We start from the raw sequence: 14,293 nt of genomic DNA on the forward strand, positions 1-14,293 counted from the left end.
ATGAAAATGAAGAAACGTTTTCACAACAAATAAAATCATTAAAACAAATGTGACTTATTTCCACTCTATTGGCAGCAGCACCTACCAGTTTGAATATGTATTTGTTAATGGGCTTCTGGGTTTCCATTTAGAGTTCATACTGTTTTTCATTATGACATGTCCATCAAAGATGCAATGTATGATGATGATTCTGGGAACAAGCAATACTTGGTGGGAGAAACATATCAGCGTCTCTCCCACTGAGTTATGTGTAATTAAATTAATGATAAAACAAAGTATGTATAACAGTAAAAAGCAATAGAAATAAATGGCATGTGTTCTTTCACAATGGAGAGCCGAACCTACCAGATTTACCATTTTCAAGAGATTTATGGGCTTAGAACTGCCATTTTGCTCCAGATAAACCCATCACATAACTGCTAAACTATGTGGTATTCCTTTAAGAAACATATATATATTTTTTTTCATTATATGTCCTTCAAAGGGCTAATGGTAATGAAGATGCATCTAGAAACTAACAATGCCACTTGTGATGAATATATCTGGTTCTCTCTCTGTTTGAGTCATTTGTAATGAACGTAAAGATACACAAATATATTTATAAAAGCAAAAAACATTGACAACTACAAATGCGACCTGTTTTCTTCCAAAGGACACCCCAACCTCCCAACCTGAGTATTGTCAAGGCAATGAGGGGGTTGAACCTGAAACGTTGCTCTAGGCACAGTGCTATTGGCTCTCCCCTAAGAAACAATAGCTTTTTCATCATGAAATGGTTGTCAAAGTTGTAGTGAATGAAGATGCAGATGGGAACTAGCAATGCCACCTAGGGTAAACATAGCTGCTGCTCTATCTTTGTGTCATTTGTAATTAAATTAAAGATACATCAATGTATTTTATAGAAGTAAAACGCATTAGAAATGGAATATGTGACCTGTTTTCACACATATAAGCTTCAATATTACTAAGCCAATGAGGGGATTTGACCTTAAACTTTGCTATTGGTAAACACATTCTGTAACCACTGAGATTCTTGCTATGGCCTTAAATAAGCAAAGCTGTTTTGTAATTTGAACCTGTCAATGTAATGTGTGAAGATGCAACTGGGAACTAGCAATGCCTTTTGGAATAATAAAATTTGCTCTCACTCTGAGACAATTGTAATGAAAATATATATGAATCAAAGTATTTATAACAACAAAAAGCATTACAAAATAAAAAGTACCTTTTTATCCAAATGGCCAGCTCACCATTCCAGTGTGAGTTTGTTTTAGCCTATTGGGGTAAGAAACCTTTAACTGTGCCATTGAAAACCGCATTCACTGCCAACTGAGTTTCACAGAAGATAGTTGCTTTTGTTTTTCATTATGCATCTGGGAAATAGCAATACCAGTTGGAATCAGCATTTCTGATTCTCTATTTGAATAATTTGTTATGAAATTAAAAACAAAATAAATTACTTAATAAAGTAAGAACCCTTCAAAACCTCAGAATTGTTTGCCCAATAGACAGCTCCATCTTGGGGATTTTTAAGCTAATGAGGAGTGTGAACTTACAAACATGTGATTAACAAACCCATTCTACAAACGCGGAGCTATTGGGTTTTGCTTTAGAAAGTATAGATTTGTGCATTATTGTATGCTTGTCAAAGATGTAATTGATGAAGCTGCAGCTGGGAAGTGCCAGCTGGGATGAACATATCAATGTTTCTTTTTTTGTATAATTTGCAATGAAACCACGTATAAAACAATGTTTTCATACGTGTCAAATGCATACAAGGTTTAAAAAGTGATATATTTTCTCCAAACACACATTTTAACATATCGGCCTAAGCATTTTCAAGCCAATGAAGGATTGATTCTCACTTATGAAGCATAAACTCCTTTTATTTTAGCAAGGCTGTTAAAGCTGAAATAGGATGAAGATGCAAATGTGAACTAACATTTCCACTTGGGACAAACAAAGCTGCTGCTCTCTCCCTCTTTGTAATGAAGATAAAGCTAAAACAATCCTCTCATACCAGTAAGAAGCAAAAGGTTTAACTGGTTTCCTACAAATGCTCTGCTCAACCAAACTACCTATGCCAACATTATGACCTGCTAGACTGCACATATTCAGAATATCGACAAATGAGACAGACTTTGATTTAGAGCAAAGGGGATACGTCTTTTCCACCAACTGAAGAACTCGTTTGGCTACATATGAAGACATGTATGGCTAGTGGACGCCCAGCAGCTGTACTATATAGATATTTGGGGCAACAACACATATGAAGGATGTGGGAATGATAACAATGTGGGGCCAGACAATTGGTGAAGACTTGAATCAGGGAAACTGGAGGAGGTAATGTTGCAATGTATGACTGTCCTCACTGGCCTGGAATTTGATTGTCTGACAAATCAAACTCCTACACAGGACATATTGGACACCAGACTGAATGTATAAAAGGGAGCTGTGAGAAGATAATATCTGCTGGAAATGTAAGCAAGCTCATGGGCCTTGAGCCACTTGATTTGGTTCTGTCCAAAAATCTGTTGATTCTGGAATGAAACATGTGAAAGGATAAACCTTGTCCTTGAGACTGATATACCATGGAGGCTTCATTATTCATCCCAGGCGATAACAGAAGGATACGTGACTTACACAAATCAAATGAAGCATGGGTATTCAGGGTTTACATTTTAGCAAAGAAGATGATTATGTGTGCCTGAAAATTGACCAAAAGTTTGAATATAGAAGACTGGATTCATGAATTACTGACCTTGTCAACATTTGAGAGAATTATTTACAAGAAGAGGGATGACTCAGATGTGTTTCAAGAGATTTGAGGTCTGTCCTTGGATATGTATATTTGAGTGAATATGGTGCGCTCCTCTCTTGATATATAAACCTGTCATGGATTCTACATATTTCTTCCATACTAATTCTCTATTCTCAACCATTTTTTAACCCTCATTATGTTAACCACTTTGAACTGTATGTTCTTATCTACCTTTTAAGGTTCTTGCGTATCCCCCACGCTTTATAACGTCTTTACGAAGACCCTATTTGATATCCTTGACTATCTGGGTGTCACGTATACCAACTATGTGGACGACACCCAGATACTCATTCCCATCTCTGGAGACTATGCAACTGACAGCAAACCCCTTAACGAAATCTACTCAGTGATACACGCATGGATGGCGCAACATGGTCTTTGTCTAAATGACGAAAAAACTGAGCTGCTTATCCTTGGTACACACGCCAAACTAAAAAAACTAAACACTGCCTTCAAATCATTCACTATAGATGTCAATTCCATTACCGTCTCAAACAACACTAAAACCCTTGGCATTCACCTTGATGCCACCTTATCCTTCTCCAAGCAAACTAATGCAGTAGCAAATTCAGCTGCATATACCTGTAAACTAATCACCTCCTGCAGGCCGTTCGTTTCCACACCTAATTGCATCACACTTGCTAGAACACTAGTTCTGTCCAAAATTGATTATTGTAACGCCCTATACTTAGGTACCAGCCACAAAAACATTAACAGGTTACAAGTAATTCAGAATAATGCCATCAGGGCTGCCCTCAATATCCCCAAGAAATCTCATATTTCTGAGACTAGACGCAACCTGCACTGGCTCTCGGTAGAGCACAGAATATCTCTCAAAACTCTTTCCCTAACACACAAAGCCAGGGCCAACCTCGCTCCAGCCGACCTTACCAACCAACTCACCTCACATACGTCCTCAAGACCACATAGTGGCCCAAGCAAACACAATGTCCATACCGAGATTCAAACTCCATAACTCGGGAGGTGCTAGTTTCCCCTGTACAGGCATCAAAGCTATGGAACTCACTCCCTACTTCCCTCAGATCAGAACCATCCTTCCGCTTATTCAACCGCAACACTGAGCGCTGGATTCAGGATTTGTATACAATGACAGCTTAACTGCCTTGATCTTAGGCTTGTCGCCTGACCTATTGTACTTGATGTAAATACTGTACTTTATTTCTAAACTGTACCCTCCTTATTGACTGTATATACTTGCAACACGTATGTATTTTGTAATACGTATGTATCCTTCTTTATCTAATATGTAACTGTAACGTAACATTCTGCAACCTGTATGTAAATGATGTGTCTGTATGCGCATGGGCCTGGTTGCGCTTTATATATAAAATAAATACAAATACAAATACTCAGCTACTGTGTCCCCCTTTCAAAGCCATAGCTTTTTGTGATTATCACACGACTGTCAATGGTGTAATGGATGAAGATAAATTTGGGAAAAAGCAACGCCAGTTGGGATAAGCATGCCTGATTCTTTCTCTCTCTGAGTAATTTCTAATGAATGTAAGAGGAAAAAACATGTTCATAACAGTAGAACGCATTGTAACGTATGATTGAGACCCATTTTTCCCCATTTGATAGCTCAACCTACAAAGTTGACATGTTCAAGCCAATAAGAGGCTAGAACCTGCAAAACGGATATCAGTAAATACATGTTAAAAGAGCACAGCTACTACATCTGCTTTTATATTGCCTCACGTTTTCATTTGACATGGCTTTCAAAGGTTTGATCATTGAAGACGCATATGGGAACTAGCAATTTCATAATGTATTAATACACCTGAATTAATATACCTCTCTCTCTGAGTAATGAAAATAAAGATACAACAATACTTTAAACTGATCAGCCTACTACTTTGGTCATTGCAAGTTAATGAGAAGCTTGAACCTGACACCTTGCTATTAGTAAACCCATACTCTTAAGACTGAGCTACTTGTTCTCCTTTCAGGATGCTTAGCATCTTTCATTATAAGATGGATGCCAAATTTGTAGTAGGAAGTTGCATATGGGAATAGAAACATCAGTTTTGATAAACATATCTGCTGCTCTATCTTTGAATCATTTGTAATGAATATAAAGATAGAATGACGTTTTTATAAACGTAAAAAGAAAAACATTACAGACTGAACCTTTAATCTATTTTTCCCAAAAGACAGCTCATCCTACAAAGTTGATTATTGTCAATCAAATGACTGGCTTGAAACTGTAAACTTCTTATTATAAGCTCCATGTGTTAATAAATGAGTTCCTCATTCTCCTTTTAAAAACACAAAGCTTTGTTCATTATGAAATGCTCTAAAAGCTATGATGGATGAAGGTACATTTGGGAATTAGCAATGCTAGCTGGGTTAAAACATAGCCGTTGCTCTATCTTAGTTTATATTGTAATGACCATAAAGGTAAAACAAAGTTTTTATAACAGCAAAAACAATAAAAAATTAAACATCTGACAAATGTCCAGCCAATGGACAGCTGAACCTAGAATGTTCCAGCCAATGCAACAATGGGATGAGTAAACCCATGCTCTAACACCTGAGTTAATGGGTCTTCCTTTTAAAGGTATAGCATTGTTCATTATTACATGGCTGTCATATGTGTGTTGGAAGAAGATGTATATCAGAACTAGTAAAGTTAGTTGGAGTAAACATAGCTGCTGCTCTATCGTTGAGTTATTTGTAATGGAAATAAAGATACACCATGTTTTTTTAAAACAGTAAAACGATTTAAAAATGTGACCTATTTCCTCCCAACCAACAGCTCAACCTACCAGTTCAAGTATGTGCTTGTTAATAAGGGCATTCAACCAGTAAGCTCAGATTGGTAAACCATTTCTCCAACCAGTCATCTACTGATTCTCCTTCTAAGTTTATTATTATTTGTAAACTTGTAAAGTGCACTTTCACCAACGAGGGGCATCATGGCGCTACCCGTAGAGAGCAAATGATGAAAAGATAGAAAAAGATAACCACTAAAAACACAGAGTCTTCAAGAAGTGCCGAAACTGGAGATGATCCTGTGTCGCCCAGAGATCAAGTGGCAATACATTCCATAGCTTGGCAGCTACTACCAAAAAGGCGCAGCCACCCCATTTGGAACGGCAGAAACAGGGCATCCGAATGAGCAGTAAGGAAGTAGAAGGAAGACAGTAAGTGGGAACATAAGAGGGAATTCTACCCGTTTCACTTCCGGGAGGTTAGAATAGGAAATGCGAAGCCCGAAAGGGAGCCCAATATGCCAGTCTAGCTGCACTGTTTTGATGGACCTGCAGCCGATATAATTGAAAGGAAGACTGGGCTACGTACAAAGCATTGAAATAGTCCAAAGAACCTCCCACCATGGAACATACCACTACTGCTTGAAAGTGCTCTGGGGGGAAATGATGAACTTTGCATAGTACTTTAAGCTTGGAATACACCAACTGGCAAACAGTGCGGTCCTAGGGCTCAAAGGACAAAGAGGAAGACAATTGAATGCCTAGATTCTTCACTTGGTCCACCTGTTTAGACAGCGAGCCAAGAGAAGAAGGCCAGCAATCTAAAGTTCGAGGGAAAACCCACTACCAGCACCTCAGTCTTATTTCCATTCTGAAAGAGCCAGTTGTCACTCATCCATGTGTTAATTGCAAGGAGACATGCCTGGAAGCGTGCCAACTTTTGTGGCTTCAGCAAATCCAGGCACACAAGGATTTGGGTGTCATCCACGAATGAGTAGCATCTGAAATCAAAGTAGTGAATAAGCTCAACCAAAGGTTTACAGTAACTGTTGAAAAGAAGTGGGCAGAGAGCCGAGTCCTGAGGAATCCCACAAGAAATAGAAGAGACCGAAGAGAAGGATGAAATCCAGAGAGATTGTCACTGTCCAGACAAATACGATCAGAAACAGGTGAGTATCAAGCCCATGATACCCAGCAAAGGCAAGCCGACCCATCAAGGTGGAGTGAGCGATGGTGTCAAAGGTAGCCGACAGGTCTCACAGGATCAGCACCCCGACACCACCCAAATCCATCAGGTGGGCCAGATCATCCACAACGGATACCATTACTGACTCAGTTCCTCGTCCAAGCCGAAAGCCTGATTGTAAAGGGTCCAAAAAAACAGATTCTTCCAAATGACTCAAGCTACTTCATGAAATAAGGAAGATGATAAATAGGCCAACAATTCAAAAGAACAGTGGGATCCAACACATGTTTATTTAAAGAGAGTAATTAGCATAGTGTGCTTAATACCAGAAGGGATATAACTATCACATCGGCGGTTGAGTCTGATGGAGAAGCAGTTTGAGGGCCTTAGTGGTCTATATCCTCACAACTAAAAACTGGAAAAGGTGCTCGAGAATGACAAAGGGTAGGAGAGCTAAAGAAGGCATAACTTTGTTGGCTATGAAATGGCTATCATTGTTGTAATGAATGAAGTTGCATAGGGGAACTAGCAGTGCCACATGGCATTAACATAACTTCTGCTCTATCTTTGAGTCAGTTACAATGACAATTTAAAAAGTGAGCTACTTTCACTCACTGGAGAGCTGGAGCCTGAAGATTGTCAGCCAATAAAGTGCTGGAACCTACAACATGGATCCTAGTAAGACCATAACTAACCACTGAGCTAACATAACTAACACTATTTTTTCATAATTATCTGTCCCCAGCGTAATATATGCTGTCTAGCATATCCTAAAGGTTATTAATTAATTATCATAGCACTTTTTTCATTCATTCACTCATATATTTCATTGTAAACACAATTAACAATCTCGTTCTTCTCAGCTACAACACTTAATGAGCCGAATGATCCAACTCTTGAGAGAACAACATATAGCCTGTGACTGAATACAGGTTACGGAAGGTATAGGCAGATTCTCTCAAAAGTCTGTCCCTGTGACTTATTAATGGTCATTGAAAAGGCTAAATAAAAAATGTAAACTTTTGAATTCGAAAGGCATATTTGTATCAGATGGAATTAGAGGTATAAGATCAGTATCTATGTTCAATTCATCGATTACATGGGCCTCTATGATGTGTCTTTTTAGATGTGTAATTGCCAACCTTGTGCCATTGCAGAGTCCCTGTAATGGCAGAAGATTGAGTAGTAGCATAATTACAGTGCATAATTACAGCACCTACTGTATGAAAGGAAGTGGGGTTGGAAAGAAGTAACTTTAAATTATTCAAGATGTTTGCCATAGTGGAAGGTTAAGCTGACCCTCTAGAGCTATGCCCATTTTGTTCATTGAAATGATAGCTGTTGTTGACGTGGAAGGTGCAGTTTGGCATGTTATGTTACTTGGTTATGTTACTTAGCATTTATATAGTGCCTTATATATCATTGGTATGATCTCAAAGTGTTGATAGGTTGAACGCCCTCTGGAACCATAGTTCAAGTCAGTAGAGAGAGAGAAAGAGTCATAAGGTGTGTTGGTGCACCGGATATGTGTGTAGCTGGTGTAGAAGTTGCATGATAGCTGCTTCTTAGCGGTAGGTGTGGTGGTGTGGTGGTAAGTTGTATGTGTTCATTCTAGAGGGTGAACACCCAGACTGATTTCTGGCTGCAATAGGCCTGGGGAGACGCTTGAGCTAGCAGTGTGTGCTCAGCTAGCTGTGTTTAATGAGGATGATGGGGATTCTGTGGCTGGTGTTAGTATGAGAACAGCTATACCGAATATGTCATAGTATCGCTGTGTTCTAGATGAGTGGAGGTCTATAGGAGAGAGAGTAAGCGTGATAGTGTGATATGGTGGTTATCAGTAAAGCGCTTGAGATTGATCACTCCATCTGTAGCATCTATTCTGTCCGTTTTATTTACTCTGTCCGTTCATTTCACTTTGTATGTTCATCTGTTTTGTCTGTTGCATCCATTTAATCTACTACTCTGTCTATCGATTCATTCCATTAGAGCCTTCATCTATGTGATTTAGTCCATCCATTCCGTAGACCATTTCTTCCTTCCCATCCGTTTAATGTGTTCAATCCGATTCCATCAATTTCTAATCATTCAATCAGCTCCATGTGCACCGCCCACTCTATCTGTTCCATTGACTTAGTCCGTTCCATTCACTTAGTCCTTTCCATCCACTCCATCCGTTCGATCCACTCCATCTGTTCCATTCACTTTGTCTGCTCTATCCACTCCATCCGTTCTATCCACTCCATCCATTCCATCCGTTCCATCCACTCCATCCGTTTCATCTACTCCATCTGTTACATCCACTCCATCTGTTCCATCCACTCCATCCATTCCCTCCACCCCATCCGCTCCGTCCACTCCATCCTTTCTGTCCACACAATCCGTTCCATCCACTCCATCCGTTCCATCCATTCCATCTGTTCCATCCGCTCTATCTTTTCCATCCGCACTATTCGTTCCATCCGCTCTATTCGTTCCATCCGTTCAATCCGTTCCATCCGCTCTATTCGTTCTATCTGCTCTGTCCGTTCCATCCGCTCCATCTGTTCCATCCACTCCATCTGTTCCAACCATTCCATCCTAGGATGTGGACATCCTAGGGCAACGTAACACTGATAAATTGCATCAGTTGAGTAAGGAAACATACCTAAGCATTTTATATGTACATAGATATCATTGGTTAACAAAGGTGTGATGGATTTAGATGTAAATGGTGGATAGCAATGGCAATTGGGAAACACATAGGTGCTGCTATATATTTGAGCCAGTTGTAATGAAAATAAAGATACAACAAGGTTTGTAACAGTAAAACGCATCACAAACCTAAAGGTAACCTATTTCTTCCCAACGGACAGCTAAGTCTACCCGTCTCACTATTTGCTAGCCAATCGGGGACTTAAACCTCCAGCATTGCAAGAAGTAAATGCATGCTCTAATCACTGAGTGCCTGGGGCTCCCTTTCAAAATCATATTTTGTTTTCAATATCACCTGGCTTTCTAAATTTTAATGGATGATATTGAAACTCACAATGACATGAGGTATTAACATACCTGCTGGTCTCTCTCTGAATCATTTGTAATAAAAAACAAAAATAAAACAATGTTTTTATTAAATACAAATCTTTAAAAGGAAAACATTAACATTTTTCCTCCTAAAGGGTAGCTCTACCTAACAGTTTGAGCATTGTAGGATATATTGTGTAAATTTGGGGTTTGGCAGTATTTTCTTACCGCCAAAAAATGAGCGATACCTTGGTAATACCTATCCTTGCGTTTAGATTAGGTTTGGCCTCACATCATTCTAGTGACCATACTTTGTTACATTATATTGGAGCATCTAGTAATATGTACTACTGGTGGTATTTTGTGGTAATAGGTTACTTAGTGGTGAGCATAATTTTCCCTCCCTACATTATAACCCCATCATACACACAAAACCTTCCTTACTATTATAATACTCCTAGTGATCTATAGAGAGTCTTGGACCTACATCCAGGGATACCCAATACTTTTACATAGAGTGCCACCTACAGACTGTGGCCGGTATCACAGGTTTATTTACACCAGTGAACTATGCCCATAGGCATTGCTGGCTCATAGACCTCCAGCAATCTATATTATATTATATACTCTCCAACAACATGCAAGGAGAACACACACACGCACACACCTGTTTATCACTGCTTATTATTGTTTATTATGCTATCTGCATGGGCAAAATGACAAATGTATTACCAAAGAGAATACATCTCCCCTGTGTCAAAATTACATTCCCAAATGCAATAAAAAAACATACACCATCTGTTTTTATATATTATTTGTATTGCATACTGTAGGGTATTTTGTGTAGATTTAGGGCCCACCGGTATTTTCTTACCGCCAAAAACAAAACTAATTTAGCAATAATCACTCCTTGCATTTAGATTGGGTTTGGTATTATAATGGTATAGTGGCTATGCATTATTTCAGTACACAGATACATTTGTTTGGTATACATTTCGTTGTGGTATAGTGATGAGCATGATTTTCTGTTCTACTTGTGGTCTCCAATATACAAAATCCCCTTCTTCTTGCTTGGTCTGTTCGTGTGATCACTAGAGAGACCTTGGGCCTACATTTTATGGATACCACAATTTTCACATAGAGTGCCGCCTATGGCTGTTATCACTAATTTATTTATATTAGTGAGACTATGTTTCCATGGAGTATTCAAAATAACATGTGGTATTATCACTAATTCATTTACATTAGTGAGACTATGTTTCCATAGGCCTCTCTCTGCTGATTCATATACGTTCAGCAGACTATTGCATTAGATTCCACTCAGAAGCCACACACACATACATACCCTGAGTGGAACCATGCACACAGCTATTTATAATTGCTCATAACATTACTTCATCTGCATAGGAAGTTTGGCACATATATTACCTAATAACCTCCCCTTTTATTATGTCATATGGGCTAAATGCACCAGAGAAAGACAGAAGGAAAAAAAAGCCTTTACACAGGCTGTGATTTATAACAGTTTCATTTCAAAATGATACATTACCAGCTTTGCGAGGCAGTCTTTTCTAGAATAAACAGAAGTGAAACAAGTGCAAAAATACAAGGCATTTCATTTTACCTTTGCAACAATAAAAAGAACAGTCATTTAGATGGCAACATTATAAAGTGGCATTTAAACACAGGAGAATTCCCTATCGCTACACTGCCTGTCAAATAGTAGATCATTCATTCGGCAGTCACAGCAATCTCACTCTATTTGTATATTTGCCAGCTATTTGTAGCTTTTCAGCACACAAAGTCTCCTGGCTTGTCGTCTTTGGGCAGTGACCCAGGGCTCTTTTTTTTTCTTTCTTTAAAGCACCCAGCGAGAACATGCAGTTCAATCTGCAATCTGCAATCCGCAGTTCTCAAGCCGGTACCAAGTGACTAGGAAACCCCAGTCTCTGAAGGTCAGTGGTCCAGCTCCTCAAAGCAGCAGAACGAAGGCGACCTCACTGCAACTCCGCAAAATGTCTTCCCCCTCTCCTTCTCCCCGAGCTGCTTCAAGAAACATCTGTTACAGCCCCTAAGGTGACGTGTCACCAATCAAAATACACAATATTCTACCTTCCTTCCTCAACAATGGCTCACTTTTACAGTAAGCAACTGTATCTAACTGATTTCCTGCTATTCAAATTTTGCTTCCTGCAAAGACCGTGAACAGAGCAAATAGAGAGAAAAAAAAAATCTGAACACACGTTTAAAATGAATCTCAGCCTGCCTCTTTTTGCACATGGAGAACACATTATAATGTTAAGGAGTTAAAATCGTGTTAGTATTTGTTAATCAAGTTAATTAATTATCTAATGTTTCTCCTGTAATTGAGGCATTTCAGGTGAGAAAAAAATGGTGTGCTTTTAAACTAAGTATTAACATAAATATCCTGTGTTCATATACCTGTCCATATGTTACCCTGGCAACACATGGCTTGCTGTACCACCTTACAGCAATAATGTGATCCCATGCAGTGGTGCTGCACTCTAAAACACTCTAAATTATACTACAATACCAATACCATTCACAATAAAATCTTACCATGTACATGCATCGTTATCTGTTATAAAAGAAGAGAAAAATACAGAAACAGAGCAAAATTCACTTCATAACATTATAACATTATAACATGATGAATGAAATGCAGGGGATTTCTTTTGGCTACTCTCCCTAAATGATATATTTAGACCAGTCATTCGTCAAACAACGGCACACAGTAACCTCACTTCAACTGTAAGTGTGCTTACCAGAAAGATTTGTAGCTCTCTCCCCCACACAACCTTCTTTCACACGCCTCAGAAGAACAGGCCCAGTCAGCATGAATTGCCTCTGTAATCTTGGTGTCTGAGATGCACAGCAAAGCTTCCAAGCCAGTGCTAGCGACACCAAGATCATCTGTCTCCCGAGCCCAGCAAACACAAACTAGCTTCTCCCTGACAGTCCTCCTCTCAGCAGAGTTCTGCACCTACCAACTTTGCCTACGTGATAAATCTGCAGACGCTTTGCTCCAATCAGGTTGAAAGGCAGCATCAGCCTTCACTTGTACACAATAAACTCTTCACCCATGGAGCAACTGTATCTAATATAATTTCCTGGTATGCAGGCTCTCTGCTTTCTGCAAACACAGAAAGAGAAAGAAAAAAAAATGCCAGTGCACGTTTGAAAAACGAATTTCCGAATATGAATTTTCACCTCATTTTGTACATAGGACTACATTATAATGTTAATGAGTTAGCACTAGTGATTAGTAATTGGTAATTAAATTAGTCAGTTATATAAATAATGTAGTCTCCTATGCATGAGGTATTCCAGAGAAGAGAAAACAAATTTGGTGCACCTTTACTCTTTGCAGCTTCACATTGAGCTTTTTTTTCTACTGCATCATAAATCCTGTACCTTGCATGCATCCAGCCACATACTCACATGTTATACTGGCAACATAAAACTGGCTATATTTGTGTGCCTCATTATTGCTGGCAACAAAATGCCATCACATTCAGTGAGGCACTACAAATACTATAACGCGCTATATATCACTACATTATCCCACGTAATGTACCCATTTAGTTTGATTAATAAGTTCAGGAGCTATATATGGGATGCATAATAAAAACCCAATTTCCATCCTTTCCAAATGCACATATAAGGGCAGTGCATTGCCCATTTCAAATGCAATTTTCACTTGTAACATATCAATCTCCCTTCTGGTTAATTGTTCTATCATTTGATGAATAATATCTTGTGAAACAAAATATAACGGTATATGTCCTTGAATTGAATGGGAAATTGCAGCCTGGACTCCCCTCATGTAGTTTGTCAACAATCTATTAACAGGATTTATTACATTCAGGATTTCATTCAACATCCGGTCATGCTTAATTATCAGTTTTGTGGTATGCTGTACAATTTCAGCCTGTTCATTTAGTTCCACCGCAGTTTCATTTATAAACTTCATTTGTTCATCCAATACACTTAATTCCGTCCAAAGTCTTTTGTATAATTTCCAAGTCATAACTTAACTGTTGTGCTTTAGTACTCAGTGTCCCTACTGAAATAGCATTGGCTGTTGACATTGTAGCACCTATTATAGCTCCAATAATAGACATTACCAACGAGACTGCAAGCATTACTGCTCCTCTTTTTCCTCTCCTTTTCTTTATGTCCGCTGAATTCACAAATGTTTTTTCTAATTGCATCAACATATCTCTTATCGACTGCTTGGCGTCCTCTTTTCTTAACTCTAGCTATTCTTTAGTCTGCTCAACCATGATTCCTGTGTTGTTAAAATGTTTTTCCATTAAACTATCAGGATTCAAAGGTATATAAATATTCTGAAAGATCATCCTTCCATTGCTCATTATGAACCCAGGCGCTTCTTCCACCGCAATGCCAGATGCTGGTCCAGGCTCAATGATAACCTGTGCTTCCATAGTTTTGAGATTCCCTACAATCATTATCATTATCATCCATGTCGCTGGTGCCATCATCAATGACATCCGCTTTACAGGT

The sequence above is a fragment of the Ambystoma mexicanum genome, chromosome 12, assembly GCF_040938575.1.
Source record: "Ambystoma mexicanum isolate Mex_15411 chromosome 12, UKY_AmexF1_1, whole genome shotgun sequence".
NCBI lineage: Eukaryota > Metazoa > Chordata > Amphibia > Caudata > Ambystomatidae > Ambystoma > Ambystoma mexicanum.